This window comes from Oncorhynchus clarkii, chromosome 11 (genome assembly GCF_045791955.1).
Source record: "Oncorhynchus clarkii lewisi isolate Uvic-CL-2024 chromosome 11, UVic_Ocla_1.0, whole genome shotgun sequence".
In the NCBI taxonomy this organism is placed as follows: domain Eukaryota; kingdom Metazoa; phylum Chordata; class Actinopteri; order Salmoniformes; family Salmonidae; genus Oncorhynchus; species Oncorhynchus clarkii.
In genome coordinates this window covers 14,686,196-14,707,790 of record NC_092157.1, presented here as the reverse complement: position 1 = coordinate 14,707,790, position 21,595 = coordinate 14,686,196, and the positions used below count along the sequence as shown (strand labels likewise).

At 43.4% G+C, this 21,595-nt stretch overlaps 1 long non-coding RNA gene and 1 pseudogene across 1 annotated transcript; both read left to right on the top strand.

The window, feature by feature from the left end:
* Positions 1 to 2,238: 2,238 nt before the first annotated feature.
* Positions 2,239 to 8,634, top strand: LOC139420629 (uncharacterized). The gene is made up of 3 exons (XR_011635519.1): positions 2,239 to 2,428; positions 7,490 to 7,665; positions 7,796 to 8,634. It is a non-coding gene; the product is annotated as an uncharacterized lncRNA (long non-coding RNA).
* A 2,696-nt stretch (positions 8,635 to 11,330) lies between these two features.
* On the top strand, positions 11,331 to 20,108 carry LOC139420537 (tripartite motif-containing protein 55-like; annotated as a pseudogene).
* The last annotated feature ends 1,487 nt before the right edge of the window (positions 20,109 to 21,595 follow it).

Genomic DNA, 21,595 nt, shown 5'->3' with positions numbered 1-21,595 from the left:
GGACCCCACTTGCTATCCTGCAACGATTCTCTGGGCCTCTCTCCGCTATGCCGACCATGCTTACTGCACTGACACATGGATTGACTTTTGGTGCGTCCACAGCTACATGCGAGAACAAATTTTACACTTTGACAAAAGTGTTCAGTTGGCACAGATGAAGCATGGGGATCTTACAAGAAGATTTTGGGGAGAATTTAATGATCGATTACTCAGGAAGTTCCACAGAGCACAAAGGAGGCTGCCACTCTTCTGGGGAAAAAATCTAGTAGTTAAATGTTTTTATTTTTTATTTCGTCATATCCAATTAAGATGTTGTCTCATCGCTGCAACTTGGGAGAGGCGAAGGTCGAGTCATGAGTCTTCTGAAACATGACCCACCAAACCGCGCTCCTTAACACCCACCCACAGCAATGTGTCGGAGGAAACACCGTTCAACTGACGACAAGGTCAGCCTGCAGGCACCCAGGTCACCACAAGGAGTTACTAGAGTGCTTTGAGCCAAGTATAGCCCCCCCCTGCCAAACCCTTCCCTAACCCGGACGACACTGGGCCAATTGTGCACTGCCTTATGGGACTCCCGGTCAAAGCCAGTTGTGACACAGCCTGGGATTAAACCCAGGTCTGTAGTTACGCCTCAGGCACTGCGATGCAGCGCCTTAGGATGCTGTGCCACTCGGGAGGCCAGCTGGTTGGTTTTTATAAAAATCTTGGGTGGCATAGCCATTGGCGTCATTTCATCAAAAACCTGGGGTATGGAATGGCAAAATGACTTCCTTAGCCACTAGCCTACAGTAGGTTTTCAATGGCCTTGCTTTAGTGTGTAGGATACTGTCCATGGGGCTGTCATGTCAAACTGTCACTTCTTTGTCAAAAGCGCTCAATGGTTTCAACATTTGAACTTTTATGTTTATTGCGGTATAGTTTGATATAAGCAGAATTCAATATAATTGTGCCACATCCCAACGTGTTGCTGAACTCACGAGCGCCATGATTTTCCATGTTTGAAGTGGGCCTTATAGTCCTATTTACTTGGCAAGACAACTGTGCATGACTGCATCTCACTGTAGTAGGCTGTAAGCTATGTTTTGGTTATTTGATCTCCATTCACCTTTTGTTTACCGAATTTGTTACTGTTAATGTAACTAGCCCAAATATAGATTTTTCCATGCCATTATTGATCTGTTATTTAGTTTACTAGGCCTACTTGGTATAGCTGTTTTGTTTTGTTCGCATTCGCAGTCATGTCAGTATTCTAAGCCAAATTATTATCCAGTAATTTTGTTTGCATGCATTAATAACTAGGCTACTACTTTCAGCATTTAGTTTGCATTATTTTGGTAAGACAGCTGCATTCACATAGGCTGTCAGTAATACTCTAGGTGAATTACCCTATCTATCTTTTAGCCTAAATTCATTACCAAAACTTACTTTAGTGTGTAGGGTACTATCCATTGTACTGATACAGCGCAGCAGAGATAAGCTACCGATTTAGCGCCAGTGTCACTTCAAAAGCACTCAATCAATGGTGTAGAAGTCTCTGCAATTTAACTTTATTGTTTATTTTGGTATATAAGCAGAAGTAATTCCAATGCAAACCCCCCCCAAAATTGTGCCACCTCTGGCCCCTCACCGATTTCAACTGCCCCCTTAGTCACTTTATCCTGGCGCCACACAATAAGAGCTACAATGCTAATATTTGTGTAAACTTCACAGTTGTGTGGGTGTCATTTTCAGTGAAAAACGTATGTGCAATACACAAGTAGGTTGACTGGTAAGCTTAATGTGGTTAATTTTACAATGGTTTCAGAGTCCCACAATATGAGCTACAACATTAAAATGTTTGTAAAATCTTTACAGTTGTGTTCTATGGGTGTCATTAAGTAGAATACTTAGAGTACACACCATAGGCTGACTGGTGAGGTCATTTCCCGCAGTCAAAGTCCTGCAATAAGAGCTATGACACTAATATTTGTGTCAGCTCTTTACAGTTGTGTTCTGTTAGTGTCACTGAATAGACTGATTCACAATACATAGGTAAGTCTGTACAATGAAATATAAGTGTGCTCCCAATGCAATTCACAGTGCATTGGGAGCAGTGCAATATCAACAGTTTTTTTAATCAGGGACATTTATTTTGAAGGCGAACCGCACATTTCACAAGTATGACTAGCTTCACATAGCTGCCAGTGCCGAGAAAAAACTGCCTGAAAATGTTTCACTGAGAGGGAAGTAGCAACATCGAAGCTACAGTATTCAGCACTCGAGATAGCCTGCTGCATTCATTTTATCTACTGCTCCCTTTTTTTCCTATGAGGGGAATTAGCTCAAATGGTAGAGCGCTCGCTTAGCATGCGAGAAGTAGCGGGATCGATGCCCGCATTCTCCAAAATTTTTTCCCGTCCCAGCGTGTGGCCAAATTTATGTAAACGTAAGTAAACGTTTTAATTACTTTGTGGCGGTATTTCGGTATTTGGCCAGCACCGCGTTATAGCGGGAGCCTGATATAGTAAAGATGGGCTTTCCTGAACTTTTCCTATTCATCTCTATGGTAAGTCTTATCGCTATCGGTGTAATATGTTCGACATACAAATTAGGATCTGGATAAAAATACCTGAATCAGTTATAGAACCCATTGCCCTTTATGGTTGTGAGGTCTAGGGTCTGCTCACCAGCCAAGAATTTACAAAATGGGACAAACACCAAATTGAGACTGCATGCAGAATTCTGCAAAAATATCCTCCGTCTACAACGTAAAACACCAAATAATGCATGCAGAGCATAATTAGGGCGATACCCGCTAATGATCAAAATCCAGAAAAGAGCCTTTAAATTCTACAACCACCTAAAAGGAAGCGATTCCCAAACCTTCCACAACAAAGCCATCACCTACACAAAGAGATGAACCTGGAGGAGAGTCCCCTAAGCATGCTGGTCCTGGGGCTCTGTTCACAAACAGACCCCACAGAACCAAAGGACAGCAACAAAATTAGACCCAACCATGTCATGAGAAAACAAAAATAAATTACTTGACACATTGGAAAGAATAAAAAAATAAAAAACAGAACATACTAGAATGGTATTTGGCCCTAAACAGAGAGTACACAGTGGCATAGTACCTGACCACTGTGATTGACCCAAATGTAAGGAAATCTTTTGACAATGTACAGAGCATAGCCTTGCTATTGAGAAAGGCCACCATAGGCTATGTGCACACTGCCCACAAAATGTATGACCATATTAGAGACACATAATGTGCCATCACAGCAGCAAGATTTGTGACCTGTTGCCACAATAAAAATATCAACCAGTGAAGAACAAACAGCATTGTAAATACAACCCATATATAATACACTGCTCAAAAAATGAAGGGAACACTAAAATAACACATCCTAGATCTGAATGAATGAAATATTCTTATTAAATACTTTTTTCTTTACATAGTTGAATGTGCTGACAACAAAATCACACAAAAATTATCAATGGAAATCAAATTTATCAACCCATGGAGGTCTGGATTTGTAGTCACACTCAAAATTAAAGTACAAAACCACACTACAGGCTGATCCAACTTTGATGTAATGTCCTTAAAACAAGTCAAAATGAGGCTCAGTAGTGTGTGTGGCCTCCACATGCTTGTATGACCTCCCTAGAATGCCTGGGCATGCTCCTGATGAGGTGGCGGATGGTCTCCTGAGGGATCTCCTCCCAGACCTGGACTAAAGCATCCACCAACTCCTGGATAGTCTGTGGTGCAACGTGGCGTTGGTGGATGGAGTGAGACATGATGTCTTGATGTCTTGAGGTGTGCTCAATTGGATTCAGGTCTGGGGAACGGGCTGGCCAGTCCATAGCATCAATGCCTTCCTCTTGCAGGAACTGCTGACACACTCCAGCCACATGAGGTCTAGCATTAGGAGGAACCCAGGGCCAACCACACCAGCATATGGTCTCACAAGGGGTCTGAGGATCTCATCTCGGTACCTAATGGCAGTCAGGCTACCTCTGGCCCAAAGAAATGCCACCCCACACCATGACTGACCCACCGCCAAACCGGTCATGCTGGAGGATGTTGCAGGCAGCAGAACGTTCTCCATGGCGTGTCCAGACTGTCACGTCTGTCACATGTGCTCAGTGTGAACCTGCTTTCACCTGTGAAGAGCACAGGGCGCCAGTGGCGAATTTGCCAATCTTGGTGTTCTCTGGCAAATGCCAAACATCCTGCACGGTGTTGGGCTGTAAGCACAACCCCCACCTGTGGACGTCGGGGCCTCATACCACCTTCATGGAGTCTGTTTCTGACCGTTTGAGCAGACACATGCACATTTGTGGCCTGCTGGAGGTCCTTTTGCAGGGCTCTGGCAGTGCTCCTCCTGCTCCTCCTTGCACAAAGGCGGAGGTAGCGGTCCTGCTGCTGGGTTGTTGCCCTCCTACGGCCTCCTCCACGTCTCTTGATGTACTGGCCTGTCTCCTGGTAGCGCCTCCATGCTCTGGACACTACGCTGAAAGACACAGCAAACCTTCTTGCCACAGCTCGCATTGATGTGCCATCCTGGATGAGCTGCACTACCTGAGCCACTTGTGTGGGTTGTAGACTCCGTCTCATGCTACCACTAGAGTGAAAGCACCGCCAGCATTCAAAAGTGACCAAAACATCAGCCAGGAAGCATAGAAACTGAGAAGTGGTCTGTGGTTACCACCTGCAGAACCACTCCTTTATTGGGGGTGTCTTGCTAATTGCCTATAATTTCCACCTGTTGTCTATTCCATTTGCAATTTTGAAATTTATTGTCAATCAGTGTTGCTTCCTAAGTGGACAGTTTGATTTCACAGAAGTGTGATTGACTTAGAGTTACATTGTGTTGTTTAAGTGTTCGCTTTATTTTTTTGAGCAGTGTATATATGTTAATTTATTTTCCATTTTGTACTTTAATAAGGATCAGACCCTCTTTTATACATTTAGTCTAAAATGTCATACCGAAATCTCTGCCTGTAGCTCAGGACCTGAAGCAAGGATATGCATATTCTTGTTACCATTTGAAAGGAAACACTTTGAAGTTTGTGGAAATGTGAAATGAATGTAGGAGAATATAACACATTAGATCTGGTAAAAGATAATACAAAGAAAAAACATAAAAATATTTTTGTACCATCTTTAAAATGCAAGAGAAAGGCCATAATGTATTATTCCAGCCCAGGTGCAATTTAGATTTGGTCCACTAGATGGCAGCAGTGTATGTGTCAAAGTTTTAGATTGATCTAATGAACCATTGCATATCTGTTCAAAATGTTGTATCAAGACTGCCCAAATATGCCTAATTGGTTTATTAATACATTTTCAAGTTCGTAAGTGCACTCTCCTCAAACAATAGCATGGTATTCTTTCACTGTAATAGCTACAATGAACAGTGCAGTTAGATTAACAAGAATTTAAGCATTCTGCCCATATCAGATATGTCCTGGGATCTTTGCTAATCACATTAGCCTACGTTAGCTCAACCGTCCCGCAGGGGGTACACTGATCCCGTAAGTTTGTTATTACAGACCGATCTGGCATTTCCCCATCTGGAAACAACACAACTGCAATGGTTTTCTCTCATTTATGTCCAAGATAGCTAACTACAAAGCTAACTAGCTAGCTAACTTTAGCTGCCTCTCTAGTCTAGATCCAGTTCGCCAGCAGAGCAGCACTCGCCAAAAAGACAGGGGTCACTTTTGCTTTTGGAACTTTCTAATCATCACTAAAGTCGTTTAGCATGCGATCACACTAGCTACATATATTTAGCTAAAAAGACTATTGATGAAATGGATTGCTTTCTTTGTAGCTAGCTATCTGGCTTGGTTGTAGGCTACAGTAGGCTAGTACAGTAACGTTACAGTAGCTAGCTAAGTTACACCTTTACTGAATGACAACAATGCAGCCTGAAAACTTCTGTCTAGCTAGTTGGGCTTAGAAATTGATAAATGAACATATGGAGAGATCACAAATTCATGCAACTGTGGCGGTGTCAATTGTTTAGCTATTTCCCTGCTTTAAAGAGTGAAAATACTCATGCCTTTATCCATAACAGCAGATCTCCCATGAAAAAGTTGTCTTCAATTGGGACAACCAGGTAATTACAGCTAAAATGTTCTGTGCACTCTCACTGGATAGAAGTGTGTGCTTCAATGGCAGATTTTCAACAACAAAAAATAGACAAAGATAGTATCAGCAATTCCAAGTCAGACGAGACACATCTGGTGTCATTCATTTACAGATGTTACTTAGAGTGAGAATGATTTCCATACATTTTATTGAGCATGGTGTGCTATTGTTTTTAAACACACAGCAAACAAAAAGCTGCGGGTGCCGTATGTATCTTTATAAGTTTGGCATACTTCATGTTAATATTCCATTATCCTAGGTCCTCCATTCCCGAACGAGAAGCCACCTGACGCTAGCAGGAAAGACCAGAGATCTGACTTCGAATTGAGTAAAATGAAGATCATTCAAGTTGATATTTAGATTTAGAGTGACTGACATGAATTGGAGCAGGAACAGACTTAGTCTGCACTCAGATGGAACAACAGATACGTAATGCATTTGTCAACAACAGTTGTGCCAATTAATGCATATCACAAGGGTTGAGAGGTGTGTACACACTTGCAATGTAACCTACATATGTTGTTAAACTTTTTTTACCCCCAATTTCATGGTATCCAATTGGTAGTTACAGTCTTGTCTCATCACTGCAACTCCCGTACGGACTCGGGAGAGGCAAAGGTCAAGAACCATGCGTCCTCCGTAAAAAAGGACCCAACCAAGCCACACTGCCTCTTGACACAATGCCCGCTTAACCCATAAACACCAATGTGTTGGAGGAAACACCGTACACCCGGCGACCGTGTCAGCGCCCGGCCCACCACTGGAGTCGCTAGAGCAAGGACATCCCTGCCGGCAAAACACTCCCTTAACCCGGACAATGCTGGGCCAATTGTGCACCGCCCCGGTCTGCTGCGACAGAGCCTGGACTCGAACCAGGATCTCTAGTGACCACTGTGCCACTCGGGAGGCCCCATCTGTTGTTAAACTCGAGTGATGATTAAGACCTAGAGCTTTTGTAAATTCACATGATTCACATGATTAACACATGATGTCATTCCAGATCTGAATGTTTGATATCCTTTCTACTGTACACTGTTGATAGTAGTTGATGCCAAAGCTAACCTTTGAGAGTACACAGTGGCTAATCTTTGTCCTACTACAAGGACTCGGTCAGCTTGTCAAACCTTTGTGTCATATGAACACACACACATGGGTTGCCATGGCGAGTACACTGAGCAGTCAGGAAAAGCTCATATTGTGCATTAAGTGACTGAATGCAACAAAAAAGAAACAGCACAGTGACATGATCACACAGTTCACTCTACGCCTCTCAATTACACGCTCACTCACTCGCATAGTTTAGCTTTATGATTATTCTCATTTAAGGTAATTGGGCCTCAATTACAGGAGAGGAATGGCATGCATGACCTGGTTCTCCTCTACTGAGACCGATCCAGGCCCAGCAGCGCAGGCCCAGCTCTAACAGTGGTCCTCCCTACAGGTTGGCCTGTTCCCCTCCCCTTTGGCACCAGCTCCTGACACGACAAAAGAGGATTGCTCTGAAGAGTTCCTGCTGGATACAGGTAATTCAAATGATATCACACACATACTTATGTGTGCAGGCACTAACTCATTCTAACACACACACACTTGATTTAGGTTAGTGTATAGTAAAGGCTTTGTCATTAAAATAATATTGTGCCTCTATTTCAGATCTGCCAAGCACACCTCTGCCACTGCCCTTGAAAGCTTCTCCACTGGGCCCATCAAGAGATGAGGTTGCCTTTTCATCTTAGACCACGGCCCATGGACAGAGGCCATTAGAACTGCCAGTGATGTTCTACTGGTCAAGCACCACGGGGAGGAAGTGACCCTGAAGTGGGTGGATCTGCTTTGCTCTTAACACCAGCCCAGAGAATCTCCAGAGACGCACAGCTGTGACATTATGTTACTGCAGAGAGTACTGTAATGCCACATCCCCTTCCACCTGCACTTACACAGCAGAAAACCTCACCAATTCAAGGATACCATTTGAGGATTTTGCTGCGGCTGCCTTCTTTCAATGGGAGCTGGAGGCCTTGATGCAGAGGAAGGAGTGAGGAATGGGCAAACTGAGAAAAGAGAAAATCCTTAGAGTAGCATCCCTCTGGTCGTCTGTACAGGTTCTACCACCAGCCGCTGAAACAAGGCCCCAACAGCCCTCACACACATACCGGCTTTCCTTGAGTGGGAGGAAAATATCTACTGCCTAGCCAAAGTGTTTTCCCTGTACCTTGCCTTGTATGAGACTAAAAGATAGAGATGGATGGTGAAGAAGGGGGGGGGGGGGGTGACTCTACAGACACACACACACAGAAATAAATAGGAGCTGAAAATCTATTTCCATTAATGGAAGTGGTTTGGACTCGTTTGATGGTTTGGACTTGTTTGTATTTATTTCACATTTGTTTGTCCATTCTTTCACATTACTGTACATACATTGCTGGATATCACTGTATATATTATTGTCCATTACTATTTTGTGTAAATGTTGCACAAAGGCCAACCTTTTATTCTAATCGCGGTGAATATGTCTTGTATTATAAACTAATTGCTATAGTTAGTGTGTGAATAAGTTTGTTGTATTAAGGGTTGTGCTCCAACACTATCATAACTATGGCTTTGATTTCATTCAAATCAACCTCAAAGTAATCTTCTCTATGAGCTGCTTTAGAGTTGTCTTTATGAGTAAGATACATGCCTTTCCATTGTGCTCTAACACTCATACATTTGCCTTTGATTTCATTCTATTAAACCTCAACGTAAAGCAATCTTCTGTTGTTTTTTTTAGTTGTCTTTATCTGCATTAAATGGAAAGGAAAGGGGTTTACCTAGTCAATTGTACAACTGAATGCATTCGACGGAAATGGAAAAGTCCTCCAAATACAAAATATCCTCCAGTGATGTCAAAACGTCCTCCAGCGATATCCCAACTATAAACAGAGTGAAGTGCACGCACTAAAGTGTAAAAAATCGATTTTTAACAAAAAAGTGTTTTTTAGATAACTTGTTAGGCATTCAAGGTGTTGGTCTGATGGGAATCTGTGACTTCATCTTGCTTGAAAAACGGTAAAATTAGTTAATCACAATGGGTCCCTTCCTCTCCTGTAAAACTAGTTAATCACAATGGGTCCCTTCCTCTCCTGTAAAACAAGTTAATCACAGTGGGTCCCTTCCTCTCCTGTAAAACAAGTGTATCACAGTGGGTCCCTTCCTCTCCTGTAAAACTAGTTAATCACAGTGGGTCCCTTCCTGTCCTGTAGAAATTGTTAATCACAGTCGGTCCCCTCCTCTCCTGTAAAACTAGTTAATCATAGTGGGTCCCCTCCTCTCCTGTAAAACTAGTCAATCACAGTGGGTCCCATCCTCTGCTGTAAAAGTAGTTAATAACAGTGGGTCCCTTCCTCTCCTGTAAAACATATTTTGTCTGAGGGAATAAACATTATTATAATAAAGAATGGCAGACAAAAAACCTTTATTAAAACTTGCAATTATTGTTGTCATTATTATTGTTATTGTTGTCATTGTCATTATTGTTTTAAGTACAGTTCTAAGGGAATAAACTCTTATGTTTATCAAATTTATTGTATTTGTCACATGTGCCGAATTCCACAGGTGTAGACCTTACCGTGAGATACTTACTTACAAGTCCTTAACCAACAATGCAGTTTATTTTAATAAACAGAGTAAACTTTGTTATCATATGATTAATGTTTTAAGTACAGTGTAAAAAGTATTGTAAATAATCATGTGTCCCTCGGTGGGATCGAACCATGTCTCAAAAAACTCTAAATCATGCCACGGGCTTTACACAACTGGCCCTTTGCCACGCACGGGTTGGTTTTTATGCATAGGAAATATGCTGGCTAGATGCGTGGCTATAATGTATCTGAATGATTAGAATGTATTTGAGACGTGAATGTGCCTCTCATAGATCTGCACCTGCGGTATTTCCAGCTCGAGATAATACTTTTTGTACGAGACACTGTTCATGATTCTGATCGCATAATCGGATAAATTTTTATGAAGGTACACATTATTTTAAAATGCCATAATACATCAAGTAACATCCATCCATCCATTCCAATAATAACACAGCCATGGCCACCTGTACCTGTTTCTTATCAGCACATCATTTGTCTTATCAGTTCAATATGTCTATCCTACCATAGAATGTTTTGCCCCAGAACAACCAGCCTGGTTTCAGAGACTAGACGTAACATAGTAAATGTATATCCGAGATACTCAAAATAGTATGATATGTTTTGTTGGTTATGATTGCATAAGAGAGAAGGTTACTTGAGTCAAAAGTAGGGTGGGTGGGTAAGTGTATCAAGATCAACATCAAGCAAACCAAAGGTTTGTTTGAATCATGGGCAACTTTGCAACTACTTACTACTTTACAACTACTTAGCATGTTAGCTAATCCTGCCCCTAGCCTTAACCCTTTAACCTAACTCCTAACCTTAACCCTAACCAGTGCTTAATTTGCCGGAGCAGGATCCAGCAGTGTTTGCAATGTAAGCATTCAAATAAAAGCAATCAGAGTTCATTCGAGTTGCTTTCCCATTAATTCTCCTGTCCCCTAAAAAAAACGCAGATTTTCAGCCTGCCGCATGATATTCAAAGAATGAATGTGTTTGGGCCTGCCCGGGCTTATGATTTGCTCAACATTATCGCCTATGTTTGAGACCAACGCATGGCCATTGCTGTGGTGAGAGAGAGAGAAGCACTCCTGTATCTCTCTCAGAACTAGACAGATTCCCTCTCTATGTGGTGAGAGAGAGAGAAGCACTCCTGTATCTCTCTCAGAACTAGACAGATTCCCTCTCTATGTGGTGAGAGAGAGAGAAGCACTCCTGTATCTCTCTCAGAACTAGACAGATTCCCTCTCTATGATCTCGCTCCCTCTCTCTTCTAGACATGAGCCTGCAACTGTCATCTCTCCAGCATTGCACTTGATCATTTATTTCCTGATAGAATCATAGCTGTGGGAAGGGTTCTGGAGGTGCAGCAGCACCCCCGATTCATTTAAATACATTTGCCAAAGTTATAGAATTACTGCTCTCAGGTCAGAAATAAATACAAGTCAGTCACCAGTGCTAAGCTACACTTCATCTCTTCTCCGGCCTGGGTCTGGCCACAATACTTTGTCCACATCACAAGATACGTTTTCTCTTGCCAAACATCGAGGGAAGTATCTCCTAGCATGGCGTATCCAACCTTGGACAAAGGCAACCTCTATGTCCCCACATGCGTCCTCCATTGCCTGGAGAAGCGGCATGTGGGCATAGGGTTGGTGATCATACACTTTCCAGCGCCAGGCTGAGAATAATTCCTCTATGGGATTTAGAAAAGGTGAATATGGGGGTAGGTACAAAACTACAAATTGTGGATGGGTGGCAAACCAGTTTTGGACCAGAACAGCCCGGTGAAAACTAACATTGTCCCATAAAACCACAAATCTAGCAGGCTCCTGATCTGGATCAGGGACAAGCATTGTGTAAATTGTATCCAGAAAAGTGAGCATATGGCCGGTGTTGTACGGACCCAGTGTGGCATTGTGATGGAGGACCCCGTTTTGAGTGATGGCAGCACACAGTTATATTACCCCCACGCTGTCCAGGGACATTGGTAATTGCCCTCTGTCCTATTACATATCTTCCGCGGCGCCTGGTTTTGGTGAGGTTGAAGCCAACCTCATCCACATAAATAAATTCATGGCGAATTACATGGGCATCCAGCTCCAATACTCTCTGTAACAGACAAAAGGATATACAGATGAGTAAATATGGTATGTCTGAAGTACTGGAAGTAGTGTTGCATACATACCTCTACAAAGTCATGTCGCATATTCTTGACTCTGTCAGAGTTTCTCTCAAATGGCACCTTGTAAAGTTGTTTCATCGTCACTCGGTGCCGTTGGAGGATGCGTTGTGTGGTCGACAGGCTTACAGCATTGATGTTGTTAAATATGGTGTCATTATTCAAGATATGCTCTCTTATCTCTCGAATCCTAATTGCATTGTTGGCCAAAACCATATTTATAATTGCAGTCTCTTGTACATCTGTAAACAAGCGTCCTCGTCCTCCATGATGTCTTTGCCTTTCCACTCTGTACAGAATTCAAACACAGAGGTGGCGCAATGGGGTGCTGTACTGCAGCGCCAGCTGTGCCACCAGAGACTCTGGGTTCACGCCCAGGCTCTGTCGTAACCGACCGCGACTGGGAGGTCTGTGGGGCGACGCACAATAGGCCTAGTGACGTCCGGGTTAGGGAGGGTTTGGCCTTTAGGGATATCCTTGTCTCATCGCGCACGGGCGCAGTGCACCGGGCGCAGTGCACGCTAACCAAGGTTGCCAGGTGCATGGTCTTTCCTCCGACACATTGGTGTGGCTTGCTTCCGGGTTGGATGCGCACTGTGTTAAGAAGCAGTGCGGCTTGGTTGGGTTGTGTATCGGAGGACGCATGACTTTCAACCTTCGTCTCTCCCAAGCCCGTATGGGAGTTGTAGCGATGAGACAAGATAGTAACTACTAACAAATGGACACCATGAAATTGGGGAGAAAAAAGGGGTAAAAAAAAACAAGAAAAAAAGATTTCAAACAGTATGTGTTCAGCATAGGAACTGTAAACAATGTACAAAAAAATGTATGATATGCATGATAACCAACCTCATTCATTCAGTGGATTTAGAGTTACAAATGTTTATGCAATACTATGCAGTCATACGTATTTTACAGTACAGCAACTATCTAACGCTAAAATAGTCATTAGATAGTTGCATACCTGTTCTGATTTCTGAAGGTTCGAATTATGGACGCCACTGTAAATCGACTCAAGTTGGAGCCTGGTCAAATCATGGTCAAACCGTGGTTGATCACACGATCAACAAGTGTTGCCCTAATCTCATCAGAGATGGCTCTCCTTCCTTCTCTTCTTTGCCCTCGTCCTCTTCTTCCTATTCCTCTCCCTCCTACTCCTCTTGCTCTCTGTCCATTGTTGGCATCCATTGTTCAAAACAGGTCATCTGACCTTTGACCTATTTATAGGCCTATACTACAGTAAATCAGTGATTGGTTAGTGATCAGTTAAGCTATTAGTGTTTGCACATGTGAGGAGTGTGTGTGTGACTTGGTGAATAAGTGTAGCATTTTGACTGGTTGTGTTTGGAAAAGGAAAGAAAGTCACTTCCTGTTTGATTTTTGAGTTTTAGGTAGAGAATTGTGTGTAGTGTTTTAAAAAAAGTGTTTTATGCAATTGACAACTGAATCAAAGGATGAGAAATAGCTTATGGTTTTGTATATTTGGTGTGTAGTTTTGCACTTTGAGTGAGAGGTTTCAAAAATCGTGTGACATGAAAAGATTTTGTGCGTAAGCAGTTGGAAAAAACTGTATTTGTTTGTCTATATCTATAACAACTAGTTTGACTGTATTTGGGGGGATGTTGTTTTTGTTTTTGTTTGGTTCTTGTCTCGGCACTGAGGCTACAGGTGTAAGATCTTAATTTGACTACATTTGGTCTACATTGTATTATGCCTCTGTCTGTTCTATCCTGTCTAGGCCTCCAACCCATTCCTCCCAACCAGAGGGGGGTCATTGACCTCCGGTGGCCGTTTACGGTGCCCGTCCTGCAGGCACGAGGTGGTGCTGGACCGCCACGGGTTCTACAGGCTCCAGAGGAACCGGCTGGTGGAGAACATCATCGACATGTTCAAACAGGAGTCCACCAGGTGAGAGAGTCATACACTGTAGGAGTCCAAAGGAAAAATAATACTTCCGGTATCTGAACTTTGCTTTCCAACCAAGGTGCATGAACAGATGAGAAAACTGAGGGGAAACTATTTGCTCCATGTTCTCGCTAGCTTGTTACAGGTACGGTACAGTTCTTATTACAGTAATCATTTAAAAACGTAATTATTAAAGAAAGTAACCACCATCTCAGATAGACACCACCACCACCATCATCACTACCATAAGTGGTCCAATTTGCAGGATCCTACTATACCAGACTGAAAGCACAGACATCCAGTTACTCAATTTTGTGACTTTCGGCCAAAATCCATTTCTATGTGTAATTCCCTTAGCTTTCCTTATTCCATTACCAGGCTTTAAACTACTTCCAATATGTCTCTGAATTTCCTACGAGAAGACAGAACAGTGATTTCTAAAAGGTGTTCAGTTAGGCCATTGAACAGGGAATTCTAAAAGTAGGTCAGTTTAGGGCATTGAACAGTGAGAACCTCATAATGATAGCAATGTGACATTTTCTCTTCTGATAGAAATATTAAAAACTCATACAACCTACATGCAAAACGTGTTGAAACTGTTCTCAGGGAAAAAGTCCTGGTGCCACTCATACTGAATGTTTTCTTCAATATTTACTAATTTTCTCACCTTGTGTACCAGACCTCCAGGCTGCCTTATAAAGACACATGGTGGCTGGTGAACGTGACTAGTAGTAGTTTCTAAACTAGAGTTGATAAACAGATAATGAGATATGGGTGATGTTTTTAACCGGGCAGCTGGTAGCCTAGCGGTTAAGAGCGTTGGATCAGTAACCGAAAGGTTGCTGGTTTGAATCCCCGAGCCGGCTAGGTGAAAAATCTGTCAATGTGCCCTTGAGCAAGGCACTTAACCCTAATTGCTCTGTAGTGTCTGCTAAATTACTCAAATGTAGATGGCTCCATCCAGAAGAAACAGCTGTGACTAGAGCTAAATACAGTCAAGGAAGTATGTAGTTCACAAACATTGCATTTACATGAAGGATTACCTTTTATATTTAACTCGGGGTAAAATAAGTGTTAGGGTTTTTATAGTGAGAGGGTCGTCTTATCACTGCTTTGCGGTGGGGGTTTGGAGCTATAAGAATGCATGAGATGAAGCAGCGTAGGGTAGGTTACTTTCTAAATGTAATCCGTTAGTTACTAGTTAACCTGTCTGAATTCTTTATCAGTAACAGAACTTCTGGATTACCCACATTTAGTTATGTCATCTCATTACTTTCCATTAGAAGAAGACAAAAAGGATCCATCAAACACATTTGGTGTGTCATCACAGTGGTCTCTGACTTGTGGTCAGACTCGCTCAGGTGGAACAAACTTAAACTTGCGCCTTAAACCGAATGGTGTCATAATGTGTGTGTGTGTGTGTGTGTGTGTGTGTGTGTGTGTGTGTGTGTGTGTGTGTGTGTGTGTGTGTGTGTGTGTGTGTGTGTGTGTGTGTGTGTGTTTGTGTGTGTGTGTATTTAGAGAAAGTGTGACTAATGCCTTACTGTGTATTTTTCCTGCAAACATCCTTCAGAATTGAAATGTAATCCAATAAGTAATCATCTAGTTTTCCAAAATAAACTGTAATCGCATTACAATATTTTTTGCTGGTAACGTAACTGATTACAGTTACAGTTTTTTGTAATCAGATTACATGTAACTGATTACATGCTTTTAAGAATAGGAGCCCATAGGCAATGTAATCTAGCTCTCTACTGTCCTGTATCCAACATCACGCTTAATGCTTCAGGCTTTATTTCTGAGACACAACTCTCTTCCGCTTGACACAGAGAGAGAGGGAGAGAGAAAGAGAGAGAGAGAGAGAGAGAGAGAGAGAGAGAGAGATGGATGGAATGGAGGGGAAAGGTGCTCTGTGTGTTTGAGGACACTCACTAGCTCGAAAGAGAGAACATAAGAGAGAAGAAGAGGGATACTTTCTGTGTGTTTTTGAGTGCTTGCTAGTCGGAAAGAGAGCTTGTGTGTATACTGTAGAAAGAAGTGGAGTAGGGACCCTCTAGGGCAACAGAAAAAGGGAGAGAGAGGAGTAGAAGAGGGTCATGTTGTGTGTCTCCTGTGTTGTGTTGGGAGATGGAGGCATTGTGTCTGTCATTCAGCACTGGTGCCCATATGATCCCATAGCCCCGCAGTGAGTCAGAGGGGTGATTCGGTTGGCAAAAGGGGTTCCGGTACAAGTCAGTCACACAATGATATACTTCCAACTGACTTGGTGTGTGTGTGTGGTTTGTGGTGTGTGTGTGTGTGGTGTGTATTTGGAGGAAGTGTGACTAATGCCTTGAGGCCTGTACGACACACACAACACTCCATTTAGATACTGTCTGTACAGATGCCCATGGCTCTGTGATGTTACCTATGATCACCTTCTGACTGCATGGTGGGGTGTTCAGTTACCATGGGCAGGCAGCCTGAATCTAACCTCAACTGATCAGGAGAGGAAGCCACTATACTATTACAGTAAGATGCACCCCTAGTGTTGGGAGTCTCAGCATGTCTCCTTCCCCCTCCAGCAGCCCTAGGCCAGCGGCCCCAGAGAGGACGGAGGAGCAGGCCATGTGCCAAGAGCACGAGGAGAAGGAGATCAACATCCACTGTGTGACCCACAGCGTGCCCACCTGCTCCATGTGCAAGGTGTTTGGAGCCCACCAGGACTGTGAGGTGAGCCGCTCAAAAGCATGTACCAGACACAGAAGGTGAGGACTGGCTGATGTAGGAAAACATCTTCTTCAAGACATTTACAGTACAGTAGGTCAACTGGGAAAGTTGCCTCCTGTGTATAAGTCAGTGCATTGCAACTCACTCAGTGACTGATGTGTCTTGGCTTCTCGTTCATGTGGTTGTGTGTGTGTGTGTGTGTGTGTGTGTGTGTGTGTGTGTGTGTGTGTGTGTGTGTGTGTGTGTGTGTGTGTGTGTGTGTGTGTGTGTGTGTGTGTGTGTGTGTGTGTGTGTGTGTGTGTGTGTGTGTGTGTGTGTGTGTGTGGTTGTGCATGCTGGTGGGTGTGCTGCGGCGGCCACAGACGGAGTTGACTGACGGGATAGCGATGATGGTGGGGAACAACGACAGGATCCAGGGCATCATCAGTCAGTTAAAGGAGACCGGCCAGACCATAGAGGTGACTGGCCCAGTGTGGCAGCACCTGTCTTTGTGTCTCTGTCTGTCTGTGTGTCTCTCACACAGCCAGACAACTGAAACCAGGATGTTACTGTAATCAGCCCCCCCCCCCACCCCATTCTCCACATACACACAAACACCTAGACAAATGACTAGGTGTTCTACTGCCTGTGTTGTACTGCCTCACACGAATAAACACATAGGTTTCCAGAGATTCCTTCTCCCTCACACATACCAAGAAACACACAGAAATGTTACTGCCTTCCCACTCGCTCACACTGAGAAACCAGGAGGAGAACTGATGGGGAGAGAGTGGACACCCCTGATGTGCACACGCACAACACACACACACACACACACAGACACACACACACACACACACACACACACACACACACACACACACACACACACACACACACACACACACACACACACACACACACTGGAGTTGATGAGCTAGCTAGTAGCTGTACTGGGGAGGAAACTGGAGCGGCTCCAGTCCCCTCTGTGTCACTCGTGGTGGTGTTACCCAGGATTGCCATGTAGAGCTGGGTCGTGTTCAGACCTGGGTCGTGTCCACTAGGCACGGAACGGGAGAAAACACTTATGTGTGTCCGTCTGTCTGTCTGGGGGTATGTGTGTGTTGCCTGTGTACTGGAGAACGGCAGGAGGCAGAAGTCCCAGGTGTGTGAGAAGTTGGACCATCTGTAAACCATCTTGGAGGAGAGGAAGAGGGACTTAAATTTGAAGTTGGTGGCCGAGCAGGAAGAGAAGCACATAGATTGGTTTAACCAAGAAGTACAAAAGAGCACCAGGAGCGGAGCTGTAGGACCGTAGAGACAGGCATACAGACCATGGAGTAACCAGAGATGGCCGCCTTCTTACAGGTGACTGCCACAAACACACTTCCTCAACATTCAGGCTTGAATCCTGATTTAGGTTTCACACTGCAAAATACCTCCTTAAAAAGGGAGTACATTTGCTGCCTAACAGTAATTATTGATCAAACAAAGTATGTGTTTCATGTACCACATTATTTACAGATCTATAGAGACCACACAGAATAAGGGAAGCCTGACTCTCCGTGTGTGTGTGTCAGGATTGGGGAGGCGTCGAGCACCTCCCACCTGGATAAGGTGGAGCTTGGATATGAGGTGATGGATCACTACACTGTTAACTCCTGGAGAGAGGGCAGGGCTCTGCGTAACATCGACTTCATCTCAGGTAGAAAGAGTTGGCAGTGAAGCGTCTTCTTGGGCGATATAGACAAAAATCCATATCGTGATAAATTGGCTGAATTGATGTGATAACGATAAATAGAACGATAAGTTTATAACATTAATGTACAACATAGTTTGATTTATTTGTTATCTTTTAAACTACTATTACTAGTTTGATAGTTGTAGTGTCACGATCGTCATATGAAGCATTCTTTTATTGAACGACGAAAAAACCCGACGTAAACTGAACAAGCTTACAAAACAACAAACGACCGTGACTGCTAATGAAACATAGTGCTAACATGCAACTAGACAATCACCCACAATGACAAAACAGGCTACCTAAATATGGCTCCCAATCAGAGACAATGACTAACACCTGCCACTGATTGAGAACCATATCAGGCCAAACACAGAAACAGACAAACTAGACATACAACATAGAATGCCCACTCAGATCACACCCTGACCAAACAAAACATAGAAACATACAAAGCAAACTATGGTCAGGGCGTGACATGTAGCCATCAATTGTCCCAATAAATATCCCCCATATTAGCAAACATTTCAAACTTCCCATTTCTTTAGTATAGGCTTCTTATCATAATGAACGATATCAGCAACGTGCCTGCGATAAGTGATCGGTATGATCGGTGTGGATAATTTCTGATTTATCGTCCCAGCTCTAGGTCTTCTTGAGTATCCCTGCACACAGAGGCTTTGTCATTGAGTCTCTCTATGTTAATCAGTGATGTATTGTTGTCTCTACCTTCTTTCCATTTGTGCTGTGCCCAATAATGTTTATACCATGTTTTGTGCTGCTACCATGTTGTTGCTACCATGCTGTGTTGTCATGTGTTGCTGCCTTGCTACTGTATGTTGTTGTCTTAGGTAGTCTTAGGTAGTGTTGTGTTGTCTCTCTTGTCGTCATGTCGTCGTGTTTTGTCCTATATTTTTTATCCTTTCTTTTTTTAAATTTTTTATCCCAGGATCCATCCCCGCAGGAGGCGTTTTGCCTTTTGGTAGGCCGTCATTGTAAATAAGAATTTGTTCTTAACTGACTTGTCTGGTTAAATAAAGGTCAAATAAAAATAAATAAAAGTCTACCCCTGCACACAGAGGCTATGTCCTCGTCAACATCTCAGGTCCTAGAGGGATGAGGGGGTGCACCTCAACTGTCAACATCTCAGGTCCTAGAGGGATGGGGGGGGGGGGGGGGGGGGGGGGCGTGCATCTCAATTGTCAACATCTCAGGTCCTAGAGGGATGGGGGGGTGCATCTCAATTGTCAACATCTCAGGTCCTAGAGGGATGGGGGGAGGGGGGGCATCTCAATTGTCAACATCTCAGGTCCTAGAGGGATGGGGGGGTGCATCTCAATTGTCAACATCTCAGGTCCTAGAGGGATGGGGGGGGGGGGGGGGGGTGCATCTCAATTGTCAACATCTCAGGTCCTAGAGGGATGGGGGGAGGGGGGCATCTCAATTGTCAACATCTCAGGTCCTAGAGGGATTGGGGGGTGCATCTCAATTGTCAACATCTCAGGTCCTAGAGGGATGGGGGGAGGGGGGCATCTCAATTGTCAACATCTCAGGTCCTAGAGGGATGGGGGGGTACATCTCAATTACAAACATCTCAGGTCCTAAAGGGATGGGGGGGCGCATCTCAATTGTCTTGTGTGATTTATTTTCCTTGTTTTCTGTGTGTCATCTTTATTGATCTGAAAACAGGCTAGGTAAAAGCAACATTAAGCTTTCCATAGATGTTGTTGTTTTTCTTCATTCATCCCTCACTTACATATCCCTCTGTCTGTAGATGACGAAGATGAGTATGAGGAGGTAGATGGTGGAGAAGCCTCTAGATGCTGATCAAATGTCAATTTTTAGTTTTTCCCCTAATGCAGGGTTCCCCAACTGGCCGAAAAAAACTGTAAAAAAACACCAGCAAATCAGCTCCATGTGATTTTAATTTGGGAAATCTGTTCCAAAGTATTCCTACGCATAGTAGAGAGATATATGGTCATATACAAATGTAAACAAGGTTTTATGTTTTTGTCAAGTATTGTATCTGTTTGGGCTTCTTGGAATCAATTTGCAATCTACAAATTATTTGTAATTAAGTTCCAGCCCCCTGACCATCCGCTCAATAACAAATTGTCCCACAGCTGAATCTAGTTGATTATCCCTGCCCTAATGGTTAAGGTTAGGAGTGGGAGAGGGAAAGCTGATCCGTGATCAGTGCCTATTGCCAACGACCTGGAGCATACCTGCACAGGTGATAGACTGATCATTCTGGCACAAAACTCTCCTGGGACTTCCTCCCAAGTCTGTGGTTGGATGCAGCTGGACATGGACATGTTTTTTGCCCAATAGGAGTGCATTTCAGGACTTGGAGTCAGAAAGTTCACTATGGGAAAACTTTTTTGCCTGATTAAATTCATGTCTACCTCTACCTATTTAAATAAAAAAGGAATGTACTACCAGTGTTTTTGTTTTGTTTTTTCAAAAGGAGATGTGGCTCGTTTTAGCGTTCCCTCAGACTGCCATTGTAGCACTTTGCCTAGGCAGCAGTGCTGTTTTTTAATGAAGTTGGCAAGATGCCACCGTCTGATCTACATCATTAGAGAATATCATAGGCTGAACATCTCAAACAATAACTTTTGGAGGATTTTTATGGTTTTTGCCTTTTTCTGTCTTTGTTTTTAATGAAGAAGTATTCAAATCAAATCAAATGTATTTTTATAGCCCTTCGTACATCAGCTGATATCTCAAAGTGCTGTACAGAAACCCAGCCTAAAACCCCAAACAGCAAGCAATGCAGGTGTAGAAGCACGGTGGCTAGGAAAAACTTCCTAGAAAGGCCAAAACCTAGGAAGAAACCAAGTTAGGAACCAGGCTCTAAGGGGTGGCCAGTCCTCTTCTGGCTGTGCCGGGTGGAGATTATAACAGAACATGGCCAAGATGTTCAAATGTTCATAAATGACCAGCATGGTCAAATAATAATAACCACAGTAGTTGTCGAGGGTGCAGCAAGTCTGCACCTCAGGAGTAAATGTCAGTTGGCTTTTCATAGCCGATCATTAAGAGTATCTCTACCACTCCTGCTGTCTCTAGAGAGTTGAAAACAGCATGTCTGGGACAGGTAGCACGTCCGGTGAACAGGTCAGGGTTCCATAGCCGCAGGCAGAACAGTTGAAACTGGAGCAGCAGCACGGCCAGGTGGACTGGGGACAGCAAGGAGTCCTCATGTATTCCATGAAGGAACGCACAGGTGGTAAGATAAAGCAAAATTATATTTGGTAACATTAGGACTTCACATGGGAGAATAATTTATAGGTTTAATATATACAGTATAA